The following is a 19,492-nucleotide window of genomic DNA, read 5'->3' on the forward strand; positions in this document are numbered from 1 at the left end:
TATCACAAATCTCGTCGTGGTTTTGTTTCTAAAACGAGAAACTCTCTGCAGAAGTCACAGAAATAAAATGAAATCTAGCTTCTTCACTTTTGTTCGACTCGATAAGTCGATTTCGAACAAACTTTACTCTTTTCTTCTTCTTCTTCTTCTTCCTTTTCCGGATGTCTTTTCACTGTTTCAACAGGATAAAACGGAAATTGGAAAAATAACAAAAAAATCGCGGATCGCAACGACTCTCGTGATCCTGTGATCCAAGTCCAGGACACGTGCTCGATCTCGATCGTCACAATGATCTTGGGTGCACGGATCCTCGATTTTTCGGACGCCGCGCTACATCGTCGTTTAAAAGCGGGCACGCACCGACTGTTCGCCGCGTGGACAATTAGCGGGGCTTTATAGCGTGTGCAAACGAAAGCGGAGCCCCACCAGCGTCGTGTGTGCGGCTATTGGACGATGACTTTGGTTCCCGTGGATCGTCCCGTCGACAGCAACGCCGAAGTCGAAGACGTCACTGGAGAACTGCGGGGATTTTACGATTCCAAAGAGCCGCTTCTCCTGCTTCACCGCGACCGTTGGGTTTTCTCGTGACTCGTTTGCACGCTTTTTTCCCTTCTCGCTCTTCTCACTACCATCGCAATCTTCCTTCTCCCTCGTCGCTTTGTCGCGACACGTATACGCGACCGGAAAGCGAGAGACATAAACTGGTGACGCGCAGGTGAGTGTACCTGCCGAGAACGTTGCGACGTTGTTGCATGGTTTGATATGTTTCCTCAATCTGTGTTTGATTAACTAACTTAATTCGCCTGTTGGTGACTCATGGAAATTTGAGTGATATTACGAGGTGCAGTTGCGGAGTATTTGGAGTGAGAATTTGTGAATTTCCTGTGTTTCACCATGTTACGTATGGTAATTTACAGTGTTGTTTGTATAGTATAGATTGGAAGAGATACAATAATAAGCAGACAGTTAGGCTGGTTAATTGATCAGGAATATTAATTGAGTATGAATTGTTTAGCAAGGAAAAGAAAAAAGTATAATTCTAAGTTGCTTTGCTGCGTACATTGGGATTTATGACATACGAAAGATCGATTTCTTTCAGGTAGGAAAGAATGATTATAAAATAGAAATTATTACGTAATTTTTAGTATCGCAGGTTTACCGTGGTATTGAATTCGGCTAATGATATGTGAACTGGAAAAACAATGATCATGTGAATCAAACGTTGATTATCCATCCGTCGAAGCGTTAGTCAGATATCGTGTAACTGATAGTTCCTTGAGTGGTTTTCAAAGTCGAACGATGAAACAATTTGAAATAATCGTTCCATTATCGACGAAATGAACGAATTTATCTAATGGGGCTCATTAATTTATTCGACTTTTAATATTAATTACTAATTGTTATAGAAATTGATTTAACAAATGTGATATAAATTGATTTACCATTAATTAATCGATGGTAGAAAAGAAACGTTGGAAAATGAGTAATATGTAGCTTTAGTTTTACAGATTTTACAAAATAAATGTTACTATTTAAGAAAAAATAAATTTGATGGGGTAAAAGCTATATGGAAATATACTAACGACTTAACGAATTTAAATTTAAAGGACTTTAGAAACAAAGAAACAGAGACAAACTTTAGTTCTCGATGATACTTGACACGTGAATTGATTAACAGCTTGTCTTGCGTGATTAAATTTAATAGGATTAATTGAAAAGTTCGTATACCGTGTGTGAATCATGATAAAGTTGGTTTCATCGTAATTCACACGGTACTCGCAATGATCATTCAATCGGCAATTTTATTGTTCCAACATCACATCACTTACTTTTCTTCGACTTGTACAATTCTCTGTGTTTTACGCAATTCTCTTTTTTATCCATCATTTTCTCGCATAGCACTCGAGTAAAAGCGAATCAACCGTTCAGTGAACCATACTTTGTTTCACTATGTTTCTTCACATGGTAAATGTTTTTTGATATCTTTTTCAAATTGAAATTCTACGGTTCTTCGGTTTGTTACATTGTGAACGAAAAAATCAACAGATATATAGAAGAATATCGAGGTTAATCGCATCGACATTTTCAAATTTTTTAACACTCAATTTTAACTTTCTAATAATAACTTTCAAATTTTCAAATTGTCGAACTTCTAAATTTCCGAATTTCCAAATATTCCAGTTTCGATGCGCTCGAAGTTCTAAATATCCTAATTTTGAAATATCTTCAAATCGTCCAAGTTCCAAATTTCCAATCTTCGATATCGCCGGAGTTCTAATTTTTTGACCTTCTATGTTTACCCGAGAGATAAAAAAATTATGATCGGATAGTGTCGATTATGCCAATCGAGGATTACAAACTTTCTATTCGTGCGATCTTCGACACCGAAAATAAATGAGCGCGATATTTTCCGTTTTTATCTTCCTTGAGCCGCAGTTAATTAAATCAATTGTCACGAAAGAACACGGTAGTTTTTCTGATTCCCGAAACAAAATAGCCCCATTGATAGCTTCAGGCAAATTCGCTGAGTAATGAAATCTACTCGCGAAACACGGAGACGCAGGGACTTAACCGTCAAAGATATTTGCTTCAGAAACCCGATACCCTTGAAAAAGAAAAAAAAGAATAGAATTACATGTTATATACGCGAGATGCAAGATCGCTCTTACGATCTTTCTTACGCAACGGAACAGTTTGAAAACGAAGTTTGAATTTCGCGCGTATTCCAGTAAAGGGTTCTTCCTTGAAAATTCGCCAATAGAAATCGAACGCGAAAGATTTCGTGAACGCGAAAAGCTATTCAAATTATTCGTCGATTTAATTCTCGAAATTCGTTGATAAATATTAATAATATTTTATCGCAGTGGAGGATAGATTTCGTAATAGACGCGTGAAGAAAGACATTTTATCGATATTTATAAGAATTATAAGTCATCGTCTTGCGTTGATCTAAGAGGAAATCCAAAACAGAGGTATCTTCCTGCGAGCGGTTTGAACAACGTTCATAAAACGTTCTTTTTCGTTGGTTACAACGATCTTCTGCAAATTCGAAGATTGTCTCGGTTGCTGCAGTATATGTTGTTTCTAAGATTTGTCGATAAAAGCGCTAAATCATCGGGATCACTTATAAGTAACATACCTGTATCATTCCGTTTGATAGGTCTGTTCAACGTGTGTCGCGAGATGTTATTATTACCATAAACAGATAACGATTTTTGCTGATATTTTTTCAAAATTACGTCATCTTGTAGAGCATAGAAAATTGCTAGAAAACTTATCTCGTTATAACGGATCTCACTGTAGATCGTTGTCTCGATGGAAAAATTAAGAAAAAAATTTTTATTCTATATTTTCGACTTCTTTCACCCCCTTTCCGCTTGTACCATCAGTTACCATCCACATCCATTCCATATACATCCTGTCCATAAAATTATGAAATACCTACATTTTTCAATTATGTTCAAAATTCTACAGACCTCCCCCTTCCCCGAAATCTCATTTTGCGCTTTCGTCAATAATAAAAGTTTATTTGCGAAAACAAGCAGCCCAAGAAGAACAATTTGCGTCAGTCTAAAATTACCATCACGCATCAAGGAACGTACCTGACGTCAACAAACCTGAAGTCCCTCCCATATTAACTCTACTAAGCCAACCACGGGAGTTCCGCGTTCAAAATACCAATCGTTCGTTTATTTGCATGAGAAAAGATTTGTCGGTGGCTGGGGAGGAAACGAGCCGAAGCGCGGATAGGTGAATGTCGGAAGAGAAGGGGAAAACCTTCCGAGTCCTGAAACAATTTTCGTTTCGAACAGCTCGTCCTGCTGGTGGGGAGGGTTGCATAAATATTCGAGGTTGCGCATCGTGCTCGACATAGCTGGAAACTGCTGGCAAGCGAACAAGTGGTGGAGAAGGAGCACCACAACCTAGTTTCGCCACAGCTCAGTACCAGTTGCGCTCCATACGAGTGTTCATCCAACCTGCTCGAAAGGGTGGAATTCCAACGTGAAGACATTGAGTTCGGTGACATCGGTGAGTTTAAATCCACTATATCTTCTATGAAATCATCGTGACGCTAAATGTAGTTACAAGAAATCATTCTAATTTATTTCTGTGTGTAATTTCTTTTCTTCATTTCGCGTTGTTTCTTACTTGGTCAAAAAGGTGAGGAACTTTTATGCGAGGATACTGTTGATAAATTTGCATCGTCCATCCTTTATTGAATTTATACGCAAGACCATCGACGTTGAGTTTCGCTCGATCATTGTCTATCGAATAATTATAAAATTTATTCTGATTTTTGTGCGTCTTCGGTCCTTTCCTTAGCTTTGTCCGATTCTTTTTTATTTGATCTGATTGATTGTAGCAATTTAAATACGAGGAGACTGCTGGTCAGTTCGAATCGATTATTTTCTGTGCAGTAATCGTAGCAAAATGAATATATTCTAATTTATACGTGTCCTTTGTCCCACTTTGTGCCCGCTCCTTTTCCCCTACTTTCTACTGTTTCGAGGCATGAATGAATCCTCTGAACTTGTTGCTCTGGCAGTGAATGAAAAGTGAAGTTTAGGATTGGAAAGTGAAATGAAAGTTTCAATTCCTCGCTTGTGTTTCACTTGTGGAAAGAATCTTCATCAGAAGTTTGACATTTTTGATAGACGCGAGTGTTTGTGCTTACATTTAGATTTTAGAAAGAATTTTGAATTGTATATGTCGATTACGTATATTGGTCATTTAAAAAAATCATAAACACTGTTCAAACTTCTAAGGTACAATGAGAAAAATACAATGTTCATCATTTTATCTTTCCCATGCATTACTGTACTATTACTTAGTGCTGGAAGTTATAAATACCTCTTGTCGTAACTTATCAAAATGTTCTGCTCAATGATATAATCCCATTCATCCCCTGTCATTCCCACCCACCATTTACATCTCATAACATAATAATAAAACAGTACTTGACATGATTAATAACATATTAAAAGCATCACCTAGAAGAGATGAATTATTTCATAATATAAACTTTCATGTTTATTAATCCCTTAATGTTTTTGTATTCTAATACTTTTGTATATCGCTTATGCTGTAGGTTGAATATGCAAATTAATATTTTTATAGATATAATTTAAATAATACTCGATAATAGCACTGGATAATATTATATCGAGTACTATTCCTCGAATATTTTACACGTTTTTCCATATTACATAATGGAACATAATTTTTGTCTAAATTACGATGCTTCTAATTAAATTTAAATATAAACGAAAGATTGCTTTCCTTCAAAGTTATTGAAATTCGTAAGAAAAGCGAAAGACAAAACAGAATCGATGTATCGATTAATTCCTTAAAAATTTCTACTCGATAACTGGCCCTTAACATTTTCGAACTATACGCGTTTTAATATTCATGGTTACAAGAAAGTAAGAAGAAAGAAGCCGAAATAGGTCGACGCGTGTTAGCGGCATATTTTTTATTCATGTACCCACTTCAAAGTCGTCTATACGTACCTCACCGACCTAATACGAACAGCTCTCTTTTCGGTCTCCTCCCTTTTATTTCTCTCGCATTTTTCTTCTTCCATTTCCTCCTGCCCCCCCTCTCTCTCTCTCTCTCTCTCTCTCTCGTTCGTTCCTTTGGCCTGGATATTTTTCGCGTGGTTCGAGCAACGATGAATTTCCGTGCCGCGAAATTGATGACACGAGGGATAATGAAAATTTATCGAGTATAATAGCCGACGTTCTGATCAAAGACCAAGCCAATCCGTGCCTAAAAAAAAAAATTTTTGGATACCGTCAATGAAACTGTATTATATTTACATATAAACTATATTATATATGGGACGCAGGTGTTCTATATTAAACATAGCTAAATATAGGTAAATGCAATTAAATAGAGTTAAATATACCGTAATGAAATATATTTAGTTTATGAAACTTTTCCTAAATTAAATGGGAAAATTATTCGCATAGTTGGAAATTCGTGTAGTATCTATAATAAAAATTTATAAAATAACAAGACAGCTCAGAGGACTTTTCAATATTTTTTATTTCGATATATATACTGCATTTCCATTAATCTTCGTTTCAGATATTTTTAAAAGGTACTTATTAATATCACTTCTAGTCATTTTTTAACATTATTCGATAAAGTTACATTAACAAAATCGTGTTTTTCAATTATACCATTTACTACTCTTTATCTTCATGATTATAATTGATTATACAAGTATCCCATATATCGTAATGAAGCAATTGTGTATAGTTGTAGCATTGTAAAGTTATGACTCTGAGACAACAAAATCGTAAAAATTCTTAAAAAAATTGGCTGACAGAATATCCTACCAAGTATTATTTTCAGCGAAGCAACAGGTTTTGTCAAACGTATAACCTTTATAAATTTCTGACGTAAAGTATTTCAAATCTATCTTCTCCAAAAAGAAGAACGTCGTAGGATAAAATTGTACATTTTAAAATGTACATTGTAAAATTATACATTTTCGATTTATTTCTTCACGTAGAAAATTTTACCTTATCCTTTATAGTACGATTAATGAGACGCACTAAATATTTGAATGCTACGAAACTCGTAAGAACCAGTTGTACTATACTTTAACCAGTTACACATACTAAACGGTATCAAGTAACTTATCGATCAGTATCGCTTTCCTTTAATATGAAAGAACGAAATAAACGTAGAACAGAATTTTTACGAACAGAGAAAGTATTAGGTTGTCCGGAAAGTGTCTTTCTTTCGCAAGCGTGTCTTTTACAACGATGCACCTTCGTACAAACGTAAAACCAAGTCTGTGAAATTTATCTCAACAGAACAAATTGGATCGTACGTAATTCGACAAAATAATATAAAACAAAAAAACGTTGTGCGTCTATTATTTCCTCATAAAACGAAAGAAACTTTTTGGTCAAGCTAATAGTTTTCGAAAGATTTACGACTTGTCTATGGAAGACGAGGGATTGAAAGAACGCCGAAGAATGAGGTTCAATGGATGAACCAGGAGGAAGTTCTCGAAGCAGCCGCGAATCGCGAGTACCCCCTCGAAAAGAGATGAAAGTGAATCGAAACTGTAAGACTGTTACGACTTTTCCTCTCCGATATTCGTGAATTGAATCACGGTCAACTCAGCTTGAAAGAGAAGTTCGATTAAAAATCTTCTATTGTTAAATTCCTTAGTCACTCAGGCAGATCCATGCCATTAACTCTTAATTAGTATTCTTGGTACAGCAATAGTTACTCAATTTTAGAGTTTCAATAATATACGTTGATTTATATTTCGTACTTTACGTAATAAGTATCATTGATATTATTTACGGCGTAACACTAAATAATAATTTAAATTTCAATATTGAAATTCTGTAATCATATATTAAAATATTGAAATTGTATACTGAAAGTATTTCATTCTGTTAGCTTAATTTGCTCAGGTGCCACGCTGATCACCTTCATAAATTCAAGCACAGAGAAAAATAACAGAAAACAATTACAAACGCTTTTGAAAATTTACCTTGGAGCCTGTGACTTTTTACAATTCCTTGCGATAGATAATTGCAAATTTGGAAAAATAGATCGTTCGTTTTTTAGCATGCTGAATATTAATTATATGCTTAAATAATTAAATCGAGGAATTTTATATTAATTTTATATTTTTCACAAGGCTGATCAGTTTCTCGTGTGAAAATCTCAATGAAAAGAATTCATATGCTATTGTTAAATTAATCCTCGTCTTAAATCCTCGTTACTGATCTAATTTATACAAAATAAGGTTACACACTTGCAACAATAAAGAAACTATAGAGCGGCGAAGATATCCTCAAAGAAGGAGAGAAGAATCAATTATACGAGCCATTATTCGCCACTTACCTAATCTTAAATCTAACTGCAATTGTCCTTTGTTAATTTTATGATTTCCATTACGCGAATCGAGTTGAGTGTAAAAATTCTGTTTTACGACTAAACCATATTTACGACTAAACGAATCCTTACAAAACATATATATAAACATAAACATATATATAAACATTATAATGCAGAGATTGGAACACAATTCAATTTCGTAGACAGCATGTGTTCGTGATCAATCGACGCGTCAGATAATTTATTATTGAATAAACTGGCCGGTGGCGTCTGCGTTTCATGATTGGCAAGTCGATAACGATACAACCGATAGGTAACCGAAATAAATGTTCTACATCTGCGAAGTAAACGTTGTTCTACTAAGCTTTCGACGAGTGAATATTTCTCTTCTTTCTTTCCATCGATAAATCGCGTATCTCTTAGTAACATTCAACTAAATTTTACAAATTTCACCATAGGCAGAGTAATTCTATAGCCGAAAGATAGAAAAAAAGAAAAAAAATGGAACAGCGAAAGAACCAAGTCAATTTCCCTCTTTCATCCAGTTTCAGAGCGAAATACGACATATATGATATTTTCATGCTTCAATTTACGATCAAAGGATATTCAGAGTCGCAACTTTTTATCGAATCGAAACTCCCAAGCTGCATGTTTCACGCAAAGGAAATGGGAGAAAGAGTTACATAAACACTGATAAGTGAGCCAGTGAGAAGTTAAATTGATCGATTCCATTTTTAAACAAGTTTTTTCGTTCTAAGATCTGATCGACTAAATCGCTACACTCACTGCTGATATTTATTTAAATTTATGTTTTTATAGAGCGCGACGAAGGAGAAGAACCTAGACAGAAATTTATTTTACTTACTGAACTATTAATAGCTGCTAGACTTTGCATATTTGTACACTTTCGCGCGTATTTTTACATCTTTCAATTTACCGTAAAACCTTATTCACATTGAACTCTTCAGAAACCAAACGATTAATCTCAATAGAGTCAACCTTCTTTACAAACAAGGTATTTCTATATTGCAACTATTTTGAAACATATACACGTATGAAATATAAACATATTTTTCATCCTAATTCCGGACACTCTTTTCACATGGATTTCGTCAAAATTATGCGGCCTTGCGATTAAAAGAAATTTTCTCGAGAAGTGTCGCGATTAGGCAACTTATTGGTATTAACAGATTATTAACAGAAAGACAAAATAAACTCCGTTACACAAATCGGATGATCAAGTTTTCGGAGGAGAAAGAGAAAGAGACAGAGAGGGGGGGAGAGAGAGAGAGAGAGAGAGAAACAAGATTTATTGAAGGGAGGATGAGGGAACGGAAACACTTTGAGGAAACACTTTGAGCTCTATGCTTCGACCTGTCCAGCCGCCAATCGAATTAGCGTGCCATCCAGCATTGATTTTGCGTCCATATCGTGGAACCATGCCGTATTTATTGTTTACCAGGTTTCCTGTGTCCTATGAATTTCAGTTTTTCCGCAAGATGCCGCAAGATGCAGCTCGTTTTCCTTAGACTCCGATGTGAAATCGCGCGAAAAAGTAAGAATGAAGGCGTTTCCATTGGATCGCGATTGCACTTTATCGTATTAATTAACTCGACATTACAGCGTAGTCCTAGAAAATCGTATTAATCGAGGTAATCCGATGCAATTGATTCACGGCCAGCGTACTGCTACGCATCACGCGAGTCGTTGTCTCAATTATTGAATTGCTCGTTGCAAAGTGTTGTAGCGGAACCTCGGAAACGAAATTAACGATGTAATTGGGGACAGGATGCATTGTAACGTTGGAAAATATTTTAGTTATAACAGCTAATTCGAAGGTTGAAAAATATCGATCGAACTGTTTGCTGGTGTTCGCCCAAGGATTCGAACATGTAGGGGTATAGTGGTTGAACAATTAGATCTGGTCATATCTGTTAATTTTTCTGTCGTTATTGCATAATTCATTGTATTCTTTGGTTTACTATATACACGTATCCCGTTTGATAAATTATATTTCTAATTTTCGTTAATAATATTAATACTTTGCATTCGAAGGTTTCATTTATTCATATTACCAGATACTCCAAGTAATTTCAGTAGAAAGAACGTGTTTTCGTATAATTGGTTAAATATATGCGTAGAATGAAGAGTCATAGCCGCATCACTCATCACCTACTCACTCACTCACTATCATCGCGCAGTGCGATACGATTTTGCTTGGTAGTGTAATATATCTTCGGCCAATACGTCGGTTTATTTTTCTGATTGTATCTTACCTGTTCGTTGCAAGAATACGTGAGATAATTATGATTTGACAGGTTAAGGACAAATTTTTAATTTATTGATTTATTAAATTTTTAATTTATTAATTATTTAATTTATTTGATATTATTAGCGGAACCCTCGATTGCGAAGGGTTATAGTAGCGTCGAATAAAATTGAAATTGTTAATAGATCATTTTCTGATATTATATTTCAATGGATCTTCGTGGAAATTGGAATAATGTCTGATTCTATTATTTATCTTAGAAAACTTGAAAAACTAATTAATTATTCGTATCGAATTAGTAATATTCGTTTGTTTGTAAAATGTACTTGTCAAGATAGTATTATATAAAAATGCTGAATCTCGACAGGTTAATTTCTCATGTGAGTTTTCACGAAGCTTGAAAAAATAGAATTTGTAATTAGTGTTATTTGCAACAGACATTTATTTTCCATGAAACCTATGTAGGTCACAAATATTCCTAGTAGCAATGCGTGTGAACTACATTCGCTTCTCTATGTACGTACATATGTACTCTCAAAATTTCATTAAAATCGTTCTTACGTTATTTTAAAATCCATTCTAAAATCGATTCTATGGTGACAACCAACGGTGTAACTTTATAATTCGACGAAATTTTCCAATGCATTTCAAACAGACAAATTTTTACAATCCCAATATAGAGAAGGTATAAAAATAAAATAGTTATTTTTCTTGCTCGGTTCTAGATGAGAACAATAAAAGTTGCGTGGACAGTGATTAAATTGCTTTAAGGAAAAACCTCCTATTTTTTGTTTTATATATTGACTTTTTGTTGCAATATTTTCCAAGAGCTTCGACTGGCATCGAGTCGTATAAAATCGTAGAAAAAGGCGCTAGTATTCTTTATAGTTGCATAGCTTCCATCATCGCCTGGGTAATAGGCCTCGCTTCGTCTTTGACGCGACAATCTCGTTACCAAGACTTCGATCTTCGAGTTGCTTAATGCGATATCGACATCAGAACGATGCCTCGACGAGCAATTCATCAAAAAAGTTTTTTAAATTTTATTCGTGTAATCTCGAAAGTGACTCGATATTGACCGAGAATAATACGATGTTTCATTTATTTGTCGAAGCTTGGGTGAAAATTTTCCGCCGACAGATTTTTGATTGCAACCAACGACATTTGAAATTACTGACACGAGAAATAGAAATTTATTGTCATAACTAGCAACGTTGTAAATTGTTCGTATTTGCTTTGATACGAAGATGAATTGGAAATTATTAAAATTTAACAATTTAATAGCATTTACAATTATTCGTATTATCTCATTTAATTATATCATAATTGACAATACAGAAGTGTCACTGTTTCTGTATACCTAAATATATTATGTAGTATCGTTTGTTTTTTTACAATAACTGTGCAATTCCATCGTATTGATGCCTCTTCTACTGTAATTCTACTTCTAACTAATTACATTGAATCAACGCCAGTCATTCGCATAATAACAATTCTATTCCCTGATATTCCCAACCCGAAAGCAAATATCCTCTTCCAAATTGTTGCGTATGTATAACCATCCGATTTCTATAGTAATATATTAGCCGTACTGTATTATGTGGATTCTTCGTTGTACGAACGTAAGTAGTCAAGTGAAATTTGTGATGTTCCTTGATCTATGTATGTTACGATCAGTGTGCAACAGGTAACGACAGTTTTCCCGAGTCGTTGCACGTTCAGCAAGAAATTAATCAGCAGTGAAGAAAAATATAAAGTTCCCCTGTATTTCTAACTTTGTACTCTGTAATGTCACGGTTTCTAATCTTTCATCCATAGTTCACACTTTAAGAAAAATTAATCAATTACATTAATTACGTTGCTTAAAATCATCGAATTTATCTAGTCGGTTAAGCGTGTAAAATCGACGAACGGAAGATTATTCAATGAGAAAACTCGACATTACCAAAATGAACGTTTGCCCATGTTGAAGTAGCATTTAAAGGATGAACGTGATACTCAGCGTCGAGTCGAAAACGTTTCGAGTTCGAGTTTCTATTCGCCTCCATATGAACCCATTGAATAATCGATACGAGTTGCTCGTTACACGGTAATTCCTTGCTTGCAAATTTGAAAGCCACTCCCATAGGCCCTGTTAATCGGTCAGACTAGCGCAGAGACGCGTTTCATTTGCTATAATTCGATCTTCGGACGGTTTAGTTATCGTCGCATTTTGACGCTGCTTACCAGCAGATTAATCTCTAGCAAACAATTGATAGGCGTCACAAACAGACCAGTTGCTTCGTAGTTAGCGAGTCTCTGGACGTTCAGAATATGAGGATCCAGCTGATCCACCATTACAATTAATCGGATTAATTCTCACTCCCTCTCGCCAAGGGATATATGTAATTGATTTTCTGAAGCAGGGATGGCTATTCCGATAATATACAGTAAATATAAAATATAGCGAAAATACATAGTAAATCGAATTTTTCCATTTCATTTCTTAACTTTATCTGTTCTCAAGATACATAGCTTTTGCAGTTTTCCGTAATGGGACAGAAAGCGGAACGTCTTTAGGCTACCATCTTTTTCTTTTTACAATTTAAATTCGTTTCTTCAATGTCCGTTAGAACATTTTCCAGCCAATATTTTCTAAAATTTCACACGTATCCTTCCTTCGCTATAAGACGCGAGATACACGTGTACTTCAGCATCGACGTGTCTTCAACTCATCGACGCCTCTTTCTCGGCGTTTCCCATAGTCCGTTTTCCATTCTGTCCGCGTTTCAACCCCCGACCACATTTTCTGTGCAACGTGTACACACATCCAAATATGGGTTGACTGCGACACGGGAAAACTCAGCGTTAGAAACGAACGAAGAAACGCCTAACCATCGTGAAAGCGATGTGAACGCGGAAATCGGACGAGGCGAAGTTAATTTCGACTATCAGCCAGCTTTGGGCAATGAATCTCGATGATTTCCGCGAGCATATTGGACTTATCTGCTCCATCACGCCTTACAATCACGATAACACCTCGAAACGAGCGGTCAGAGATCCGTGAACAAGATTGAAATTCGTTACGGTTACGGAAGCCGTTTACGAGCCTATGGATTACGAGGGTCGTTTCGAAGAATGCAGTGAGCGATCCCATGGAGCGTAATTCTTAGCCCATTAACGGGCAACGTTGCGTTAGCGAATTTCATCTGTCACCTTTTCCCCAATGAATTTGCGTTATCGAATTCTATTTGTTAACATTATCACCATGACAAGCAATTCCAAGGATGAGCTTCGCGTTTACCTCGTCTCTACTTTTTCTATCTGGATTCTACAATTTCATGAGTTTCAAAGGATGTGGATAAAACGGCATTATGAGAAACTGTTGGTTGATTCTTCATGGGTTAACGTAGTTTTGAAGAAATTCTTCCAGGAACCGGGAAGAATATTAAACATTGAAATTGGATACAGTACCAATTCTGAGAACTTTGAAAATGACACGGTACCACAATGTCGCTATAGAGACCAATATAATGTTACTCTAGAGGCTTTCACTGCTCGAATTGTCACAATTATTTTTTATACTTCCGATCCTTGATCATGCCAAAGCGTTATTTTTAAAAAATAAAATATATAATAGAAGTGTGTATAGAACTGTTGAAAGGGTCCGTGTAACAGACTTTCGTCGATGATCTATACAACTAAAATTCTTAATATTAAATTCAATTCGTAGAATATTCAAATCTATCTATAGTTTGATCGAATCTTCGATTATAAATCGACGTAAAATTTTTGGATACTACAAGCGTAGCCATCGTTCAGTATCTCGTAAACGTCTGATGAAGAAGTACATGTTACAAGGCTTATACGTCAAATCTATAGAACACCTGAATATAACTGACTTCCCAATATTTCAATATTCCAGGTCCCATAGCTATATCGGATGTCGATTAATACGAAACATGAGAAGTCAACCAATCGATATGTTCAATGGCACGTAATCTTGATAAAAACTGTACAAACTTGCAGTCCTTTCCTTGTTTCTAACGGGAAATTGAATACTTTGTAATTAAATTGTAGAAACAGAAGCAATAAAATGTTGCGTGGCCTGTCGCAATAACGTAACGAATCGATATAATGGTTGCCACAGATTAATTAATTAATATCAATCCCGCGATCCTCCATCGCAGCTGTCTTTATTTCCGCGTAGTTTGTATCGAATTCGTCGCGTTTCATCGTGAGAAATCTTCAGCCGTTCCAAAAGTTTCGTAAAGATTAATCCTTCATAATTGAAGAGCGGAAGTAGATAAAGTTGCCAGTATCGAAACTAAAGTTTTCTGGGAAACGACTGTTTATGAGAAATTGTTTGTTTATGGGAATGTTATTTATTAGAAAAATATAACGATATTTGTTTATTACGCATATTATAATACTTTGTATAATTTTAGGATATCTCTATTCTATCGTTTCAAAGATCTGTAAATTAACGATAAAAAAAATATCTTCTTTATATCTTAAGAGAAGATATGTAAGTCCATTATGTAGTTTGCTTAAGAAGGTCAGTAGAGATTTTCTTATCTGATGGGATAATTGAGGCAGATTTATCTACGCACATGTTCAAGCACGATGGAGGGAGTTTGCTGGCACATGGTGCACACAGTCTAATTTAGGGAACTAATCGTATAACATACATCATACACAACCTATATCACGTACGAAACGTTAAAAACTGTACGAATTATTATGATTACACTTCCCTTCATATTTAGTGATATTAACCTTCATACAAACAACCTCTTCAAGGAAAAACAAAATTCTTTTTCGAAAATGGCACTTCCAATTCTTCTTATTCTCACTATTTAATTGCTAGCCGTATCAAGTAACAACGAAAAAAATAATAATATCTAAACGTTAAGCAGGTCCATATTTTGGGGGATACAATTAAAAAAGTAAATCGTCGGTGGAATATTGTTTCACCTATCAAGAATTTTGGAAGATATAATTAGAAAGGTACAACCTGGGTAGAAAATTGTACTCCTTATCGAGCATTTTTGAAAATATAATTGAGAAAGTGGAATCTGGATAGAAAATTGTTTTACCTACGAAGCATTATAAAAAGTAAGTTTAATAAAACTATACCTTGGATATTTCATATATTTTTTCATATTATACGCATTCGTTAAAATTTTACACTCCCAAACATCCTGCTATACTTGCACAAAAAGGCGCAGTCTAGTAATATCCCCCTCACTGCTCCTCGCATTTTCTTTCTAATCATCTCTCGTTCGCTTTTCCTGATATTATTCTCAGCGTAAGTTCAGAGTGGCGGTTTTTAAACTCAGGAACGCGCGGCTGTTCGTTAAATGAAATATCAAACGTAAGAATTGCCGCAGTCTTAACGCGAGATAATTCATTTCGTGGCACAGAGCGCACGTCGTTGAATATTAATTCATATCTCATATAAGTTGCGAATAAAAAAAGCAGATAAAAGAGGACAAAAATCCGATAATTACCGCGAATCTTTCCGCAATTTCAAGAAATACAAAAGAAATTTGTTTGTAAGCATGCTACTAAGTATTATTAGAAGTACTGTACTTTCGATATTTTACATATTCTTGCATATTTTCTACATTTTTCTGTATTTTTGTATCCTTAAACTTTCCGTAAACGCGTAAACGTCTGCGCTCTGACAATGACAAGGAAGATTCTACTGATAAAAATAAAGCATCGAATTTCACCGAACTCTCAGAAATGTAATTCTCAGATCACATAAATTAAAAAGAAAGAACAAAAGAAAATACAAATATATATGTCGGAGAAGCAGTGGGGATAGGGTTGTCGGTGTTTGAGGAGTCTTCATTGAAGGTAGCCATCGTTGCGGTGTGGCGAAGATACGATTTATTGACACAGGTATGAATAACACAGGTTTGACAATCTATCACGGCGGTGAGACGTCCGCGACACTAGTTACAGTGATCTCAGGTTCAATAACGAATCCGCGGCCAACGGGATGACAGATGGGCGTTCTCGCTGAATCTAAGTCTGACTCGTAAAAATAATTGCTGAGCGTAAAAACGTTACTCTTTGGTCGACGGGAGCGCGTAAAAGAATGCCCGTCCCGTCCCGATGATGCCACAGAGGAAAACTATAACGGGGTGTGTCTAAGGACACGAGATCATCGGATTCGTCGAGAAAAGCCTTCGTTCAGAAAGTAAGGGAAATTGGCGTTGCTGCTAATTGGTCAATCTCCATATCGGTGGTTAGAAAAAGATGCTAGCCGCCCTCGAGGGAAAGTTACTAGTGGGAGACGCCGCTCGTTGAAAAATATGTCTCCCCTATCTTCCCGTAGTTGGGACAAAGACTGTTTGTCTGTTTGAAGGACTTTAGTTAACTAAACCTTAAGATTTATAACGGGCCCTCGGGCTAGCCGAACATGTACTGCGGAGACGCATCGACATCTGGCAATCATCTTACTCGAAGAATAGGGTCTGCGTGTGGCGAGCCACGGGACAGAAACCGTTGGAATGTTTACTGTCGCGTGTCGCCACGAATATTTCTTTTAAGGAGAGCTATAGAATTACTCCATACCTTTGTTAGGCAAAGCGTTCATCCCTTGACCGCGGCTACGTTGGGCGACAGACTGTCACCTCGAGCCAAAGCTCACCGTCACTAATCTCGAACAATTACAATCGGATTGAATAACTACAATAGTTTAGTTACAGTTATAGTAGACTTTAGATTGCAATGTTGCGGGGCTATCCAAAGGTTCCGGTGTCCTTTCATCTCCGACATATAGATATACATGTATATGTGACGAAATATACTAAAGCAATATTGACCCTTTGTCGCTGAAAGTATCAAACTACAAAACTTTCTTTCAAATTTTCAGAATAAGGAAATCAGGATCATGATAAATAATTGGAACATAATTAAAAATAATATATCTTCTCTATAAGATAATGAATACATTGGTTCATTTAATTTTTATGGATATTCAAACGCTTCTGTGAAATAAAACGTCAAGATTATAGAGTATAAAATTCATAGCTATGAAATAACTAAAACTCTGATGTATTATTAAAAATATACGTTAGGTTGTATGTAGTGATACATACAAAGATTACATGTACAAACCCATAATTAACACAATGCTACCGCAACCATTCTGCAATCTACCTTGCCCAAAACACTCTTCCAGTCACCTCCAAACTCTTCAATTCTCTCCATCTAACCACCCACAAACCATTCACAAACATGCAATTCTCGACAAAAGAAGAACTTATCGTCAGTTGTCCTTAACATCTCGTTCATTCATTTGGTCCCTATCCCCCTATTTCCTCCCACTGCGATGATCGCACTACATTTTTCCACGTCTCTATTCTATTCTCTGGATGATCTGAATTCTCGAGCAGTCGAGTGACGATTGATCTGTACAATTGATCGATTTCTTTTTACTACAGACATGCAAGAAATTCCGTCTTGGAAAGCGATGTTGCGAGTTCGAATGCCTGGACCATCTAAAGAACATTACCGGAACTGGTATAGTTTATGTCGTTGATGATAAGAATTCCTCCACGACTCAGCAACAAGAGCTACTCTGGGTGATGAGCTTAATGGTGCTGTTGCGGCTATTTTAATTTTTCAACAAGGATCCAGATGGCGCCGTTGACGAAATTCTTTCATTATAAACGTCAACGATCAACATCAGCCATCAGGGAACGAAGAAGGTACGCTGTAACGTGTCTGAGTAATTATACCTCGAGGAGTATATACAGTTATGTAATGAAGATTCGTATGTGAGTGTTTGTTTTCTTATTTCTTTTCCCTTTGTTTCATTTGAATGGATTTTTGTACTCAAAGAGCGAGGTAAGGTTACGTCAGATACGTTTTTACATATGCTAAAAAAATGGAAAATGATGATGATGAATCAATGACGCGTAGAAAATTATAATCTATTGTATTGCTGTTATCTAATGGTGTTGTAGTTGACTGTATGGTGGATGTATCTAATGGTGTTGTAGTTGACTGTATGTTGTTCAATATTGCTATGAAACTCTTCTGATTCATTGTCACTTATACGAAGGATGGAAGTATACGAATTGGGAGAAGTCAGGTTGAGAGATGCAAAATTTATACGCTCGTTCTGTCAGTTATCCCAGTGTCTGTTACGCGATAGAAAATGAACGAACTGAATAATAAATGCATTATCGGCATGAAGATTGCTTGATGTAGGCCACCGCTTTTTTTCTATCCTTCCGATACCATTTTTCTTTTCTTTTTTTTTTTTTTGCGAAACACTTTGCTAGTCGTGAGAAGCAGCAATTCCCTTCTGCGAATCAATTACGGTTCACGAGAAATTGTATTATAGCCTGGAACGTATTCAAATTATCTTCAATTATTCTCGGCTGTTTCCATTTCCATTCGTCTCTTACGTAAGTACTCGTTTGATGTACGTACATAGTGAGACAATAATCGTTAACACCTTTAATGTTTTCAGTATTATAGAATAAGACGCGAAAATACGTTGAAACCTGACTTTTAGATTCGCGAGACTCTATAAGGCTTCGAAAGTCTCTTGTTTCAGGCCGAATAAAAAATTGTAGATGAAGAATTACATTGCGAGGTCTGTTAAGGAAAATTTTAAATCGTATCGTTGTAATAGGATTATTTCAGCGAGGGAAATTACGTGTTGCGTGCGAAGCCACGAGCTTTCTTTCAGGCTAATATACATAATTGTCCTATCGAACTTTCCATCTAAACCGTTGCGCTCGCACGTGGATTTTGCATTTCAATTTTCTTACTTACAGTCCAGTCCAGTGAGACCAAGTTAAATTTTTCAGCCCTCCGAGGTAGAATATGTTTTATAGAGAGACGTACAACGCCATGAAGGGGAGACAGATCAATAAATTGGGTTATCTTTAAATTACTGACAATCATTTCATCGACGCGGTTTCACCGACACCGAGTCCCCCGGCAACGTCTGTCAAAGCTTATTTACCGATACACTGAAATCAACCACAATCATTTTACCGACCTCTTCCTTTGCTGACAGTTATTATACTCGCTGTCATATGTTATCGTTGATTATACATCTTTATTTACAAATTCGTTCCTGTGTATAACGAAACAAAGGAAGAAACGAAAATGATACGTTTCATGACGCATTGTTAAATTATTAATTAACGAGAGTTACATATCTACATGAATGCTTTGAAATGTCAGTTATAATTCATGAAAATGGATACAAGCCATTTTACTATACATAAATAGAATTATAAAGACATGTTACGTATTAATGCTTTTACGAAATATATTTCTGTATACGTTTGACGTTTCTGTATTATTCCTTATGTGCTTTCTGCTCTTGTGTTT

The 19,492-nt window shown here is 35.9% G+C and overlaps 1 protein-coding gene across 1 annotated transcript in view; it reads right to left on the reverse strand.

Moving 5' to 3' along the window:
• LOC143303324 (omega-amidase NIT2-A-like) overlaps positions 1-19,492 on the reverse strand; it is a 298,294-nt gene that overhangs the window by 261,677 nt on the left and 17,125 nt on the right. The gene's annotated exons all lie outside the window — the stretch shown is intronic.

This window comes from Bombus vancouverensis, chromosome 11 (assembly GCF_051014615.1).
Source record: "Bombus vancouverensis nearcticus chromosome 11, iyBomVanc1_principal, whole genome shotgun sequence".
NCBI classification, from domain to species: domain Eukaryota; kingdom Metazoa; phylum Arthropoda; class Insecta; order Hymenoptera; family Apidae; genus Bombus; species Bombus vancouverensis.